Below are 14165 nucleotides of genomic sequence, written 5' to 3'. Positions count from 1 at the left end.
TCTATACACTGTCTTCCCAGTTCCTTGACAGAGTGACTATGTTAATCTGCAGATATGAATAATCTTGTCCATTAACTCCTAGTATAAATTTACAAAATATCATTTGGAATTTTTTTTAAAACATAAGTTTCTTAAGGTCAAATGAGTATAAATCTGTCCACCAAACTCAATCTTTATAATAACCTTTTTTCTTCTTTTCTCCCCTTCCAGTTTTATTAAACTATAATTGACATACAGCACTATATGTTTAAAGTGTATAGCATAATGATATGGCTTGTATACATAATGAAATGACTACCACAATAATGTTTAGGGAACATCCACTATCCCATATGATACAAAATTAAAGAAATAGAAAAATATTTTCTTTGTGATAAGAGCTCACAGATTTACTGTATTGATAATTTTCATGTATAGCATACAGCAGCGTTAATTATATTTATCATGTTGTATGTTATATCACTAGTACTTATTTATAACTGGGAGTTTGCACCTGTTGATCACCTTCATCCAGTTTCCCCTTTCTCGACCCCACCCTCCTCCACCTTTGGTAACCACAAATATGAACTTTTTTTCTATAAGGTTGTTTGGTTTTTAAGTATAATTAACCTGCTTATAACAGATATGGAGATGACACCACCCTTACGGCAGAAAGCAAAGAGGAACTAAAGAACCTTTTGATGAAGGTGAAAGGGGCATGTTGATGTATGGCAAAACCAATACAGTATTGTAAAGTAAAATAAAGTAAAATTAAAAAAAAAAAGAAAGAGGAGAGTGAAAAAGTTGGCTTAAGCTCAACATTCAAAAAATGAAGATCTTGGTGACTGATCCCATCACTTCATGGCAAATAGATGGAGAAACAGTGACAGAATTTTATTTTATTGGTCTCCAAAATCACTGCAGATGGTGACTGCAGCCATGAAATAAAAAGACGTTTACTCCTTGGAAGGAAAGTTATGACCAACCTAGACAGTATATAAAAAGCAGAGACATTACTTTGCCAACAAAGGTCCATCTAGTCAAAGCTATGGTTTTTCCAGTAGTCATGTATGGACATGAGAGTTGGACCATAAAGAATTGGTGCTTTTGAACTGTGGTGTTGGAGAAGACTCTTGAGAGTCCCTTGCACTGCAAGGAGATCAAACCAGTCCATGCTAAAGGAGATCAGTCCTGAATATTCATTGGAAGGACTGATGTTAAAGCTGAAACTCCAATACTTTGGCCACCTGATGCAAAGAACTGAGTCATTGGAAAAGATCCTGATGCTGGGAAAGATCGAAGGCAGGAGGTGAAGGGGACAACAGAGGATGAGATGGTTGAATGGCATCACCAACTCAATGGACATGAGTTTGAGAAAGCTCTCAGAGTTGGTGATGGACAAGGAAGCCTGCAGTCCATGGGGTCACAAAGAGTCAGACATGACAGAACGACTGAACTGCACCTACTTATAATAGTTTTAAGCCCCTATAAGACCTGCACTCCCTCCAGCCCATCTGTTACCTGTCCTCCGTCACCACTCTGCCACTTTGCTTCATCTCCAGTGTCCTCCTGGTTTACTTAGAATGTATGAAAACTGCTCTCAGTCTAAGGCATTTGCACTTCTTGTTTCCTTTACCTGGAATGCTTTTCCCCCCTCCTTTCAGGTTTCTCTCCAAATGCTTTCTTTTTAGTGGAGAGATCATTATTGACTACTTTTTAAAATAGTAACAATGATGTCACCTCACTCCTCTCTTTGCAAATTATTCTGCTTTATTATTCTATTCATGTACAAAAGTTCACAAGCACATGAAAAGATGCTCAATATCACTGATCATTAGTAAACTGTAAATTAAAACCATAATGAAATACTATTTCATACTCACAAAAATAACTATAATCAAAGAGACAGATAATAAGTGTTGACAAGGATGTGGAGAAAATGAAAAACTGCTGGTCAGAATGTAAAATGCTACTGTCACTTTGGAAAACAATTTGGTGTAATATGGGAAAGTTAAGGCATAATATGGGAAAGTTAAACACAAACTTATACAGTTCAGGTATTCTACTCTAAGAATCTACTTAAGATAAATGAAAAAAATCTATTCATGCAAAGTCTTGGACATAAATGTTATATAGCATTATTCAAAATAGTACAAAACTTGAAGCATTCCAATATCCAAATGGTGAATGGATTAAAAATGTGGTATATCTTTACAATGGGATATTATTTAACAACAAAAAGGAATGAAGTTCTGTCAAATATTGCAGCATGAATGAATCTCAGAAATATGTTAAGCAAAAGAAGCCAGATGCTAAACACTACATGCTGATTCCAGTTATATCAAATGCATAAAAAATCAAATCTGTGGATACAGATATCAGACCAGCAATTAATTGGGGCTGAGGTAAATGACAGAATTGACTAAAAACAGGATGAAGGAAATTTTTAAGGGGTAATGGGAGTGTTCTAAAATTGGATTTTTGTGATGCATATACAATTTAGATTGCAGAGTACTGAGTAGTTCCCTGTGCTATTCAGTAGGTCCTCATTATTTATTTATTTTATATATAGTAGTGTGGCATCATTGACTCAAGGGACTGGTGTTTAAGCAAACTCTGAGAGATGGTGTGCTGCAGTCCATTGGTCATGAATAGTTCGGCACTACTTAGTGACTGAACAACAACAGCAAATATTAATGTTAATCCCAATCTCCCAATTTATCCCCCCTTCATCCCTGCTGCTGCTGCTGCTGCTAAATTGCTTCAGTCTTGTCTGATTCTGTGTGACCCCATAGACAGCAGCCCACCAGGCTCCCCTGTCCCTGGGATTCTCCAGGCAAGAACACTGGAGTGGGTTGCCATTTCCTTCTCCAATGCACGAAAGTGAAAAGTGAAAGTGAAGTCACCCAGTCGTGTCCGACTCTCAGCAACCCCATGGACTGCAGCCTTCCAGGCTCCTCTGTCCATGGGATTTTCCAGGCAAGAGTACTGGAGTGGGGTGCCATTGCCTTCTCCACCCTTCACCCCTAGTAACCATTAATTTGTTTTTACATCTGTGACTTTATCTCTGTTCTGTAAATAAGTTCATTTATACCATTTTTAAAGATTTCACATATAAATGATACAATAATTGTCTTTCTCTCTCTGACTTCCTTAACTCAGTATGACAATCTCTCGGTCTATCCATGTTGCTGCAAATGATTTTATTTCATTTTTTTCATGACTGGGTAACATTCCATTGTATATGTGGATCACATCTTTATTCATTCCTCTGTTATAGATATTTAGGTTGTTTCCATGCTTTGACTATTGTAAATAGTGCTGGTATAAACACCTGGGGAGCATGCATCTTTTTGCATTATGGTTTTCCCCAGATAGTTGTCCAGGAGTGGGATTGCAGGATCACACAGTGGTTCAGTTTTTAGTTTTTTAAAGGAACCCACATACTGTCCTCCAAAGTGGCTGTATGGTTTTACATTCCCATTAATGAATGGTATAGGAGGGTTTCTTTTATGCAAAAATGCTCAACAAAATAGTAGCCAACCAAATACAACAACACATTAAAAGAATCATATACTATGATCAAGCCGGATTTATCCCAAGCACACAAGAATTTTTCAGTATCCACATGTCAATCAGTGTGATACTCCACATTAACAAATTGAAGACTAAAAACCATATGATCATCTCAATAGGTACAGAGAAAGCTTTGATAACATTCAAAATCCATTTATGATAAAAGATTTCCAGAAAGTGGGCATAAAGGAACCTACCTCAACATAATAAAGGCCATATATGATAAATCCACATTTGACATCGTGGTCAAAGGCGAAAAACTGAGGGTGTCCCTGGTGGTCCATGGTTAAGAATCTACCTTGCTATCCAGGGACACTGGTTCAATGCCTTTTTGGGGAAGAGCCCACATGCCGTGGAGCAACTAAACCCATGTGCTGCAACTACTGACCCATGGACTGTAACTCCTGAAGTCTGTGTGCCTAGAACCATTCTCTGCAACAACACAAGCCACTGCCTTGAGAAGCCCATACACCGCAGCAAAGAGTAGCCCCCACTTGCATAGCTAGAGAAGGCCTGTGTGCAGCAAGAAAGACCCACCACAGCCAGTAAATAAATAAAGAAATCTTTTACAAAGGGTTGAAAGCATTTCCTCTAAAATCAGGACTAAGACATGAAGGTCAGTGCAAAATTTTTTATGACAAAGCCAGAGCAGGGTCCCCTTGCTCCCATTCTCCCTACTACACTTGTGTTAAGTGCTGTAGGCATAAGAATTGACCAGAAATTTAACAAATAGATTAAAAAATCATATTTTATCACTGTCATTTTCAGACTAACTCGTGTCTATGTATGGCCAACATTCGTGTCACTTGAGACAATAGCCATTGAGAGAGCTTAGGGGCTACAGGAAATTCACCCGACAACATTCTCTTCCATATTCAAAATGGAAAGCATCCTAAAGCTTATCACATGCTCCTTCACATTTCCCTACAATGTAATTTCATCCTTGTTAGCTAGAAATATTATTGAAGGGAATTGAAACTGACAAGCCTCCTTGGTAACAGTTTAGGAAACTAGATTAAACATTCATTGATTAGCAAATGAAACTTCGTGCAGCACTTCAAAGTAAACCATTCACTAATTTTATTACAGGAGAAGGCAATGGCAACTGACTCCAGTACTCTTGCTGGGAAGGTCCCATGGATGGAGGAGCCTGGTAGGCTGCAGTCCATGGGATCGCTAGGAGTTGGACACGACTTCACTTTCACTTTTCACTTTCATGCATAGGAGAAGAAAATGGCAACCCATTCCAGTGTTCTTGCCTGGAGAATCCCAGGGACGGGAGAGCTGGGTGGGCTGCCGTCTATGGGGTCGCACAGAATCGGACACGACTGAAGCGACTTAGCAGCAGCAATCTTATTACAAGATTCCTTGTGGCTTCCCTTGTGGCTTCCCTTGTGGCTCAGACGGTAAAGCATCTACCTACAATGAGGGAGACCTGGGTTTGATCCCTGGGTTGGGAAGTTCCCCTGGAGAACGAAATGGCAACCCACTCCAGTATTCTTGCCTGGAAAATCCCATGGATGGAAGAGCCCGGTAGGTTATATATAGTCCATGGGGTCTCAAAGAGTCGGACTCAACTGAGCGACTTCACCTAAAGTAGTCCAGACACATAAATCCCTTAAATCATACAATGTAACGTGTGAAGAGATCAAAGTATGAGGTATCTTATGAATAACAAAACAGAAACTTTTTCCCCTATGCTAGAAATCGGGTTCTGTCAATATCCATGCTTGCACTGAGGACAGGGGACCACTCAACATAAACTAGGCATTCCTGCAGTGACTGTAACAGGAGTACACAGACTAATAGATTGAGGGTTTTTTTACTCCTCTATTTTACATATATTTAAGGTAAATTACAAATAAATGAAATGTTCTAAAGGGATTTGAATATTGTTTTCACAGTGACTGAACTGACTTCAGGGTTATTTTAGTCAATGGAAGGAAGTGGGTACATTTTTTGAAGAGCAGTTCAAACTTTTGTAATGTACCTTATTTTTAAAAACTTGCTCTGTGACTTCCCTGGTGGTCCCGTGGCTAAGACTCCGAGCTCCCAGTGCAGGGACCTAGGTTCCATCCCTGGTCAGGGAACTAGATCCCACAGGCCGTAACAGAAGATCGCTCAGCCACAGTGAAGATCAAATATCCCGTGTGCTGCAGACCTGGCATAGCCAAATAAATAAACCAATAAAGTATTTTAAAAATATGCTCTGATTTCAGAATTCCTGTTATTATGAAATAAAAATATTGACTATTTGCTATCGACACCCCTCCCTCTCTGTTGGGCTGCACTCGGCCCAGATTCAAGACTGAAGAAATAGCTGGCTGTCAGTGACAGAAGCAAGGTCTTGGAGTAACACCCCACAGCATGCCCTGGGCAACTGGCAAGAGCTGGCTTCAGTTTTTACTTCTGGGGGAGAGGGGGAGGGCCTGTTACAGGGGAAATTGACATCAGGTTAGCTCATCAGTTACCAGAGAAACCCAGAGTGCCCACCCTCTGCCACACTACCCCTTGATAAATCCTCCAGGTGGAAATGTTCTGATCTAAAGGTTAGAATGGCTTCCCTGGTGGCTCACAGTAAAGAATCCGCCTGCAAAGCAGGAGACCACCTGCGACGCAGGAGATGGGGCTTTGATCCCTGGGTCAGGAAGATCCCCTGGAGACAAAAATGGCAACACACTCCAATATTCTTGCCTGGGAAATCCCATGGACAGAGGAGCCTAGTGGGCTACAATCCATGGAGTACAAGAGTTGGACATGACTTAGCGAATAAACCACCACCAAAGGTTAGAACAATCATTAGCTGGGGTCTGGGGCAAGTATGTAGAAAGGTCAGTCCTGCAAGGAGGGTGTAGGTGAAGCAGGCACTGGGCTGGCAGGGGATGGACAAAGAGCAAGAGAACAGCCATTTTGGGTGGCCTGACCGTACACGCACCTTGGCAAGATTATAATCCTCAAGAACTTTCAACTGTCACTATATATGAGTGGATCACACTAAAAAATATATTCACATAAAAATTGGTATTAAGATTCTAAAATATTTACATGTGAAAAGACTATAGGAGATAATTATATAAGAAGTAGTGATTTTTAATATTGTTTATATTCTTATATATTCATTTAGTTGGCTAATGTTAATTAGACATTTATTTTAAAAAAAGCCATGTTTTCACCAGGTGTTGGAAATATAATGATTAAGTAAAACACTCTTCCTGCTCTAATGAAGCTTAAAATATCACATTAGTAAATTGGCAATTATAATTGATGTCTTGAGCTGGCCAAACGATGAGTTTTGTGGTCTCCACTGTTGATCCATTAAAAAGATTGTTAGATTCCTATTTTGTAGATGTCATTTTTATTATTTATTATGGGGATGTGGGAAAAATTGTGGTAGATTGCATTTTCTAAAAATGTTCATAGCAATATCTCTGTTCTTGCATGCTCTTAACAATCCCTGTCACACCAACATCAAGACAAGGAGTGCATTTTCTATCCCTTTCAACTTGGAAGGGGTTGTATATGCTTTGAGCAAAAGGGTACAGCAGATATGATACTATGTAGCTTTCAAGGCTAGATCTGAAAATTACACAGCTTCTACCTGCCTCTCTCTTGGGATACTCAGCCCTGGAACACAAACACCACCTTGTTAGGCAGCTCAAGTTAAGAGAAGGGTTGTGTGTACATACTTCAGTTGACATTCCTGGTGAAGGTCTCAGCTGATAGTGAGACCAACTGTGAGGTGTGGATGAGCAAGTCTTCAGTTACCCGTAGGCCCCAGTCTTTAAGCTGCCTCAGCTAAGTGGGGGCTTCCCTGGTGGCTCAGATGGTAAAGCGTCTGCCTGCAATGCGGGAGAACCGGGTTCGATTCCTGGGTCGGGAAGATCCCCTGGAGAAGGAAATGGCAATCCACTCCAACACTCTTGCCTGGAAAATCCCATAGACAGAGGAGTCTGATAGGTTACAGTCCATGGGGTCGCAAAGAGTTGGACACGACTGAGCGACTTCACTTCAGCTAAGTGGAGCCAAGATCAACTATTACCTCCCAAACCCCAGTCAAATAGTGCAGTTGTGAGCAAATAAACACTTTTGATGTTTTAAGCCATTAAGTCTGAGATTTTTTAAATGCAGAAATTGATAGTTGGAAAAATGTCTGTATATCTAAACTTCATTTCAGTAAAATGAATATTACAATACTACTAGGAAAAAAAAATGCTCCTTGGAAATTGACCGCTGGTGCTTGCTTACATTTTTGTTTCCCCAAATTAATTTCCGTTTATTGAACTCTTTCTTTTCCTTTTTATTGATATATGCAGTTTATATTTCCAGTCAAATGTAATTTTTCATTTTTGCCTTTTATTCATTCATTCCAGAGACATTTATTGAACATCTACTATGCCGCAGGCATTTTTCCTAGGTATCAGTTTTCCCCAGACACACTATGCTCTTTCTCAGCTCTGGATCTGTTTGTTCTACCAGAATATCTTTCTGTATGTTCTCTGAGATACTTCAACTCATCTTTCTATAACCAGTACAGATGTCACCTTTATTGTTTTCTTTATAGCTCTTGCATACAATTATGATCCTCAGTTTTAGTCTAACTTCTTCCTAGATCTTAAATTTCTGCAGGTCAAGAAAAATGTGTTTTTAATCTGTAAATCTCCTGCACTCTGTACCACAGTGTCAGCAATGTATTAGTTTCATAATACACGATGGTTGGATATTGTTAAATGATTTTAAAGTGTTCATTAGGCAATGGCATTTTAAAACTAATTTTAGTACTCTATGAGAGTAAAATATTACACATGGTAACAATTACGTCAGTAGCTAGTGCAGGTACTGAACTGAGATCATCAACAAATTTCATGCATGTCACCATGAGCCAGTCAGGTAGTCATAGATTTTGTCCACAACTAGCCTTAGAAGATTTTAACAACCTGACAGAATACTGAAGATTTCATTGCCTGTTTCTAAACCCCAAATATATTTAGCTCTCAGATAGCCCTAACATTATCTGTTAAGAAAGACTTTTCATTAACCTATCAAGCTGCACCAATGCGTAAAAGGGCCCCTTTATGTACCACTAAGATATATTTTTCACAAAGTATTCAGAACATTTTCTGCTTAACAGAATGTTTCATCTAAATGAATTGGTATGATTGTTAATGAGACTTTTGTTTTTAATCATGAGGTCCTTCTGAATTAAGAACTGAGCTGTTATTTAGTGAGCTACAGTTCACTGGAGCCGAGACAGAGATAAAATCCCTCTCTGTGATCTTTCCTATTTTAAAGCTCAAACGGAAGTACCTTATGTACTTTTTAGTCACTTACATTCTAACAGGGTTCATTAAGAAATAATGCCATAAAAATCAATGATGTTAGAGTTTCAGCTTTGTGAACACAACCATTACCAGTTATGTAGGAAACCTCAGGGCTCTTAGGGGAAAGTTTCCTAAATTATGAATGCTACTTGGATTGGTATCTCTTAGGAAGAGAAAGAAAAAGTAAATAAAATGACTAATTAGGACTCTGCAAAACAGCCTAGTTATGTGGAATGAACCAAACGGTGTCCTTGACAGTGAGAACAGTTTTTTTTCAGAGTTCAATCACTGAGATGTACATTGTAACAGAACAGTAAGTGGTTCACGGGGCAAAAGATTTTGATTGTCTTCTAGGGTTTAGTTTCACGTGTCTTAGTTGTCTGTACCAGAGAGACTTTGGGAATATTGCAAACACAAAGCTATCTTACTGAGGAGACAGCTCTAAGAGAAACGCATTTTTCATAAGTCAAATTGTTACACAGACTGCATTTTCCCCTAAGTTGCATAGGTGCCTATGCACCGTGACTTTGGGAACTCTGATAATGCCTCTTACTGTTCTCCAAATATGTACACTCCAATTTAACATTCTCTGGTGGCTGAAATTTTTTAACAAGAAAGATTTTTTATTTCATTCCTGATACTAAGATTGAAAATGTGAATATTCTAGGGAAAAGAAATTGATAGAACCACCGAGAACTGTGGAGTTACCAATAGCATCTTTTTTTAAAATTCTATTTTCAAGAAACTAATTGTGATAGAGTGGACCATGGACTCTGGAGAAGAAAGAGAGGCTTTTTCTTATAGAGAAGTTTTTCCATTTTATGATTTTGCCTAGGACCAACTGCATCCCCAAATAAATAAAGCTTATCCATTTAAACAAGATCACTGCAGATGGTGACTGCAGCCATGAAATTCAAAGAATGCTTGTTCCTTGGAAGAAAAGCTATGACAAACTCCCAGCATATTAAAAGCAGAGACATCCCTTTGCCGAGAAAGGTCAGTATAGTCAAAACTACGGTTTTTCCAGTAGTCATGTATGGATGTGAGAGGTGGACTGTAAAGAAGGCTGGGTGCCAAAGAATTGATGCTTTTAAATTGCAGTGCTGGAGAAGACTCTTGAGAGTCCCTTGAACTGCAAAGAGATCAAACCAGTCAATCATAAAGGAAATCAACCCTTAATATTCATTGAAAGGACTGATACTAAAAGTGAAGGTCCAATAATTTGGCCACCTGCTGCAAAGAGTCGATTCATTAGAAAAGACCCTGATGCTGGGAAAGATTGAAGGCAAAAGTAGAAAGGGACAGCAGAGGATGAAATGGTTAGAGAGAATCACTGACTCAATGGACATGAATCTGAGCAAACTCCTGGAGATGGTGAAGGACAGGGGAGCCTGGAGTGCTGCAGTCCATGGAGTAGGAAAGAGTCAGACATGATGTAGCCACTGAACAACAGCAATTCATTTAAACACTGGGCTATATTTTATATCTCATAGAAATGGGACTAAAATGTATTGTGCATTTCCTTGATTTATTAAAGAGAGCATACTTCACAGAATATAAACTTTCTTCAGGACCAGAGTCATTATTTCATTTGTCCTGAAATTAGATTGCTGTATTGTGTTGTAATTCTGTTGTCTGGCTTTTAATGGCAGCCATCCCATCTCAGGGCTGCTTGTTTTAGCAACAAGCTCTCGATTCTTCTCTGTTCTTCACTATTTCTCATGTTTCTATAACTTTAGAGTGGCAAAGTCCTAGGTTTCATTCTGAATACAGCATTTAGAGGTGGTTACTTGACCTTTTTAAGGTTTGTTTCAGGGAGCTAATGTTAGTACTTCCTACAGGGACGATAGTAACAATCCAACTAAAAATACACAGGAAGCCTGAAGCCTTTGGCTATAACTTATTTAGCTGCCTGTGGTAGCTTAGAGACAATAAAATATGCCAAATGGAATGAAGTCTCCAAGCTTATTAAGTAGGCAACTCAAATTCTAAATGTGATTTTGAAGTCATGAACATCTCTCCAGAGGGCACATTGATTACTTTTCTCTGTCATAGAATGTTTTTAGGTGGTTAGAGGTGTTTTCCACTAATATTTAAATTTAAATGATGTGTAGGAGAGGGGGGATTGTAGAGGATGATTGCAAGAAAAATGGGTAGAACTGTATTTTACATACTAAAATCTAAGAATAATGTATAAGATTTTGTTCAATGTATAATTATTATCTCAGACGCATCATTTGTCTCTCTAACTATACCACAGTCCTTTGATGTTACCACCTGTCTTTCGTTATTGCATTAGTATCATACACCCAACTTGGGACTCTTTGCAAAAATAACAGGTACACAAGCAAGTGTGAATAATTTTAGGACAGATGGGAAAAATGAAGTGTGGTAGGGAACTTCTCTAGCTTTGGATATCATGGGTTTACCCTTCACTTGAGTCCAGGAACTGTCTTAGGAATTTGTACTCCAAAGTATCATTTCCTAGTTGAAAGACTTTGGGAAACTAAAGTGAATTTTTTTAAAATTTATTTTTTATTGAAGGACAATTGCTTAAAAGAATTTTGTTGTTTTCTGTCAAACCTCAACATGAATCAGTCATTGATATACATATATCCCCTCCCTCTTGAACCTCCCTCCCATCTCCCTCCCCACCCCACCCCTCTAGGTTGATATAGAGCCCCTATTTGAGTTTCCTGAGACACACAGCATATTCCCGTTGGCTATCTATTTTACATATGGTAGTGTGTTTCCATGTTACTCTCTCCATACATCTCACCCTCTCCTCCCCTCTCCCCATGTCCATAAGTCTCTATTCTGTATGTCTTTTTCTCCACTGCTGCCCTCTAAATAAATTCTTCAGTACCATTTTTCTAGATTCTGTGTATGTGCATTAGAATATGATATTTATCTTTCTCTTTGTGACTCACTTCACTCTGTATAATAGGTTCTAGCTTCACCCAATTTATCAGAACTGACTCAAATGCGTTCCTTTTTATGGCTGAGTAATATTCCATTGTGTATATGTACCACAACTTCTTTATCCATTCATCTGGCAATGGACATCTAGGTTGCTTCCATGCTTTAGCTATTGTAAATAGTGCTGCAGTGAACAATGGGATCTCTCTCTCTCTCTCTTTAGTCGCTAAGTAGTGTCTGACTCTTGCGACCCCATGGACTGTAGCCTCCCAGGCTCAACTGTCCATGGGATTCTTCAGGCAAGAATACTGGAATGGGTTGCCCTTTCCTTTTCCAGGGGATCTTCCTGACCCAGGAATCAAACCTAGGTCTCTTGCATTGCAGGCAGATTCTTTACCAACAGAGCTATGAGGGAATCCCCGAACAATGGGATACATGTGTCTTTTTCAATTTTGGTTTTCTTAGGGTATATGCCTAGAAGTGGGATTGCTGGGTCATACAGTGGTTTTATTCCTAGTTTTTTTTTTTTTTTAAAGAATCTCCATACTGTCTTTCATAGTGGCTGTATCAATTTACATTCCTGCCAACAGTTCAAGAATGTTCCTTTTCTCCATACCCTCTCCAGCATTTATTGCTTGTAGACTTTTTGATGAGGGCCATTCTGACTGATGTGAGGTGATATTTCACTGTGGTTTTGATCTGCTTTTCTCTAATAATGAGCGATGTTGAGCTTTTTTTCATGTGTTTGTTAGCCATCTGTATGTCTTCTATGGAGAAATGTCTGTTTAGGTCTTTTTCCCACTTTATGATTGGGTTGTTTGTTTTTCTGGCATTGAGTTGTATGAGCTGCTTGTATATTTTGGAAATTAATCCGTTGTCAGTTGTTTCATTTGCTATTATTTTCTGCCATTCTGAGGGCTGTCTTTTCACCTTGTTTATATTTTCCTATGCTGTGTAAAAGCTTTTAAGTTTAATCAGGTCCCACCTGTTTACTTTTGTTTTTATTTCCATTACTCTAGGAGGTGGGTCATAGAGGATCTTGCTTTGATTTATGTCATTGAGGGTTCTGCCTATGTTTTCCTCTAAGAGTTTTATAGTTTCTGGTCTTACATTTAGGTCTTTAATCCATGTTGAGTTTACCTTTGTGTATGGTGTTAAGAAGTGTTCTAATTTCAATCTTTTATATGTAGCTGTCCAGTTTTCCCAGTACCATTTATTGAAGAGTCTTTGGGGCTGTCTTTGCCCCATCGTATATTCTTGCCTCCTTTGTCAAAAACAAGGTGCCCATAGGTGTAAGGGTTTATTTCTGGGTTTTCTATCTTGTTCCATTGGTCTATATTTCTGTTTTTGTGCCAGTACCATACTGCCTAGCTTTGTAGTATAATCTGAAGTCAGGAAGGTTGATTCCTCCAGCTCCATTCTGCTTTCTTAAGACTGCCTAGGCTATTCGGGGTCTTATGTATTTTCATATGAAATGTGAAATTTTTTGTTCTATTTCTGTGAAAAATGCCACTGGTAATTTGATAGGGATCACATTGAATCTGTAGATTGCATTTGGTAGTATAGCCAGTTTCACAGTATTGATTCTTCTTACCAAGGAAGATGGAATAGCTCTCCATCTGTTTATGTTTTCTATGATTTCTTTCATTGGTGTCTTATACTTTTCTGTGTACAGTTCTTTTGTTTCCTTAAGTAAGTTTATTCCTAGATATTTAATTCTTTTTGTTGCAATGGTGAATGGGGTTGATTCTTTATTTTCTCTTCTGATTTTTCATTGTTAGTATATAGAAGTACAAGTGATTTCTGTATATTGATTTTGTATCCTGCAGCTTTGCTAAATTCACTGATTCAGTTCAGTTCAGTTCAGTCACTCAGTCATGTCTGACTCATTGCAACCCCATGAACTGCAGCACACCAGGCCTCCCTGTCCATCACCAACTCCCGGAGTTCACTCAGACTCACATCCATCGAGTCAGTGATGCCATCCAGCCATCTCATCCTCTGTCGTCCCCTTCTCCTCCTGCCCCCAATCCCTCCCAGCATCAGGGTCTTTTCCAATGAGTCAGTTCTTCGCATGAGGTGGCCAAAGTACTGGAGTTTCAGCTTTAGTATCATTCCTTCCAAAGAAATCCCAGGGTTGATCTCCTTCAGAATGGACTGGTTGGATCTCCTTGCAGTCCAAGGGACTCTCAAGGGTCTTCTCCAACACCACAGTTCAAAAACATCGATTCTTCAGCTCTCAGCCTTCTTCACAGTCCAACTCTCACATCCATACATGACGAATGGAAAAACCATAGCCTTGACTAGATGGACCTTAGTCGGCAAAGTAATGTCTCTGCTTTTGAATATGCTATCTAGGTTGCTCATAATTTT

Source organism: Ovis aries, chromosome 21 (assembly GCF_016772045.2).
Source record: "Ovis aries strain OAR_USU_Benz2616 breed Rambouillet chromosome 21, ARS-UI_Ramb_v3.0, whole genome shotgun sequence".
Classification (NCBI taxonomy): Eukaryota; Metazoa; Chordata; class Mammalia; order Artiodactyla; family Bovidae; genus Ovis; species Ovis aries.
Note: the sequence above shows the minus strand (reverse complement) of the source record.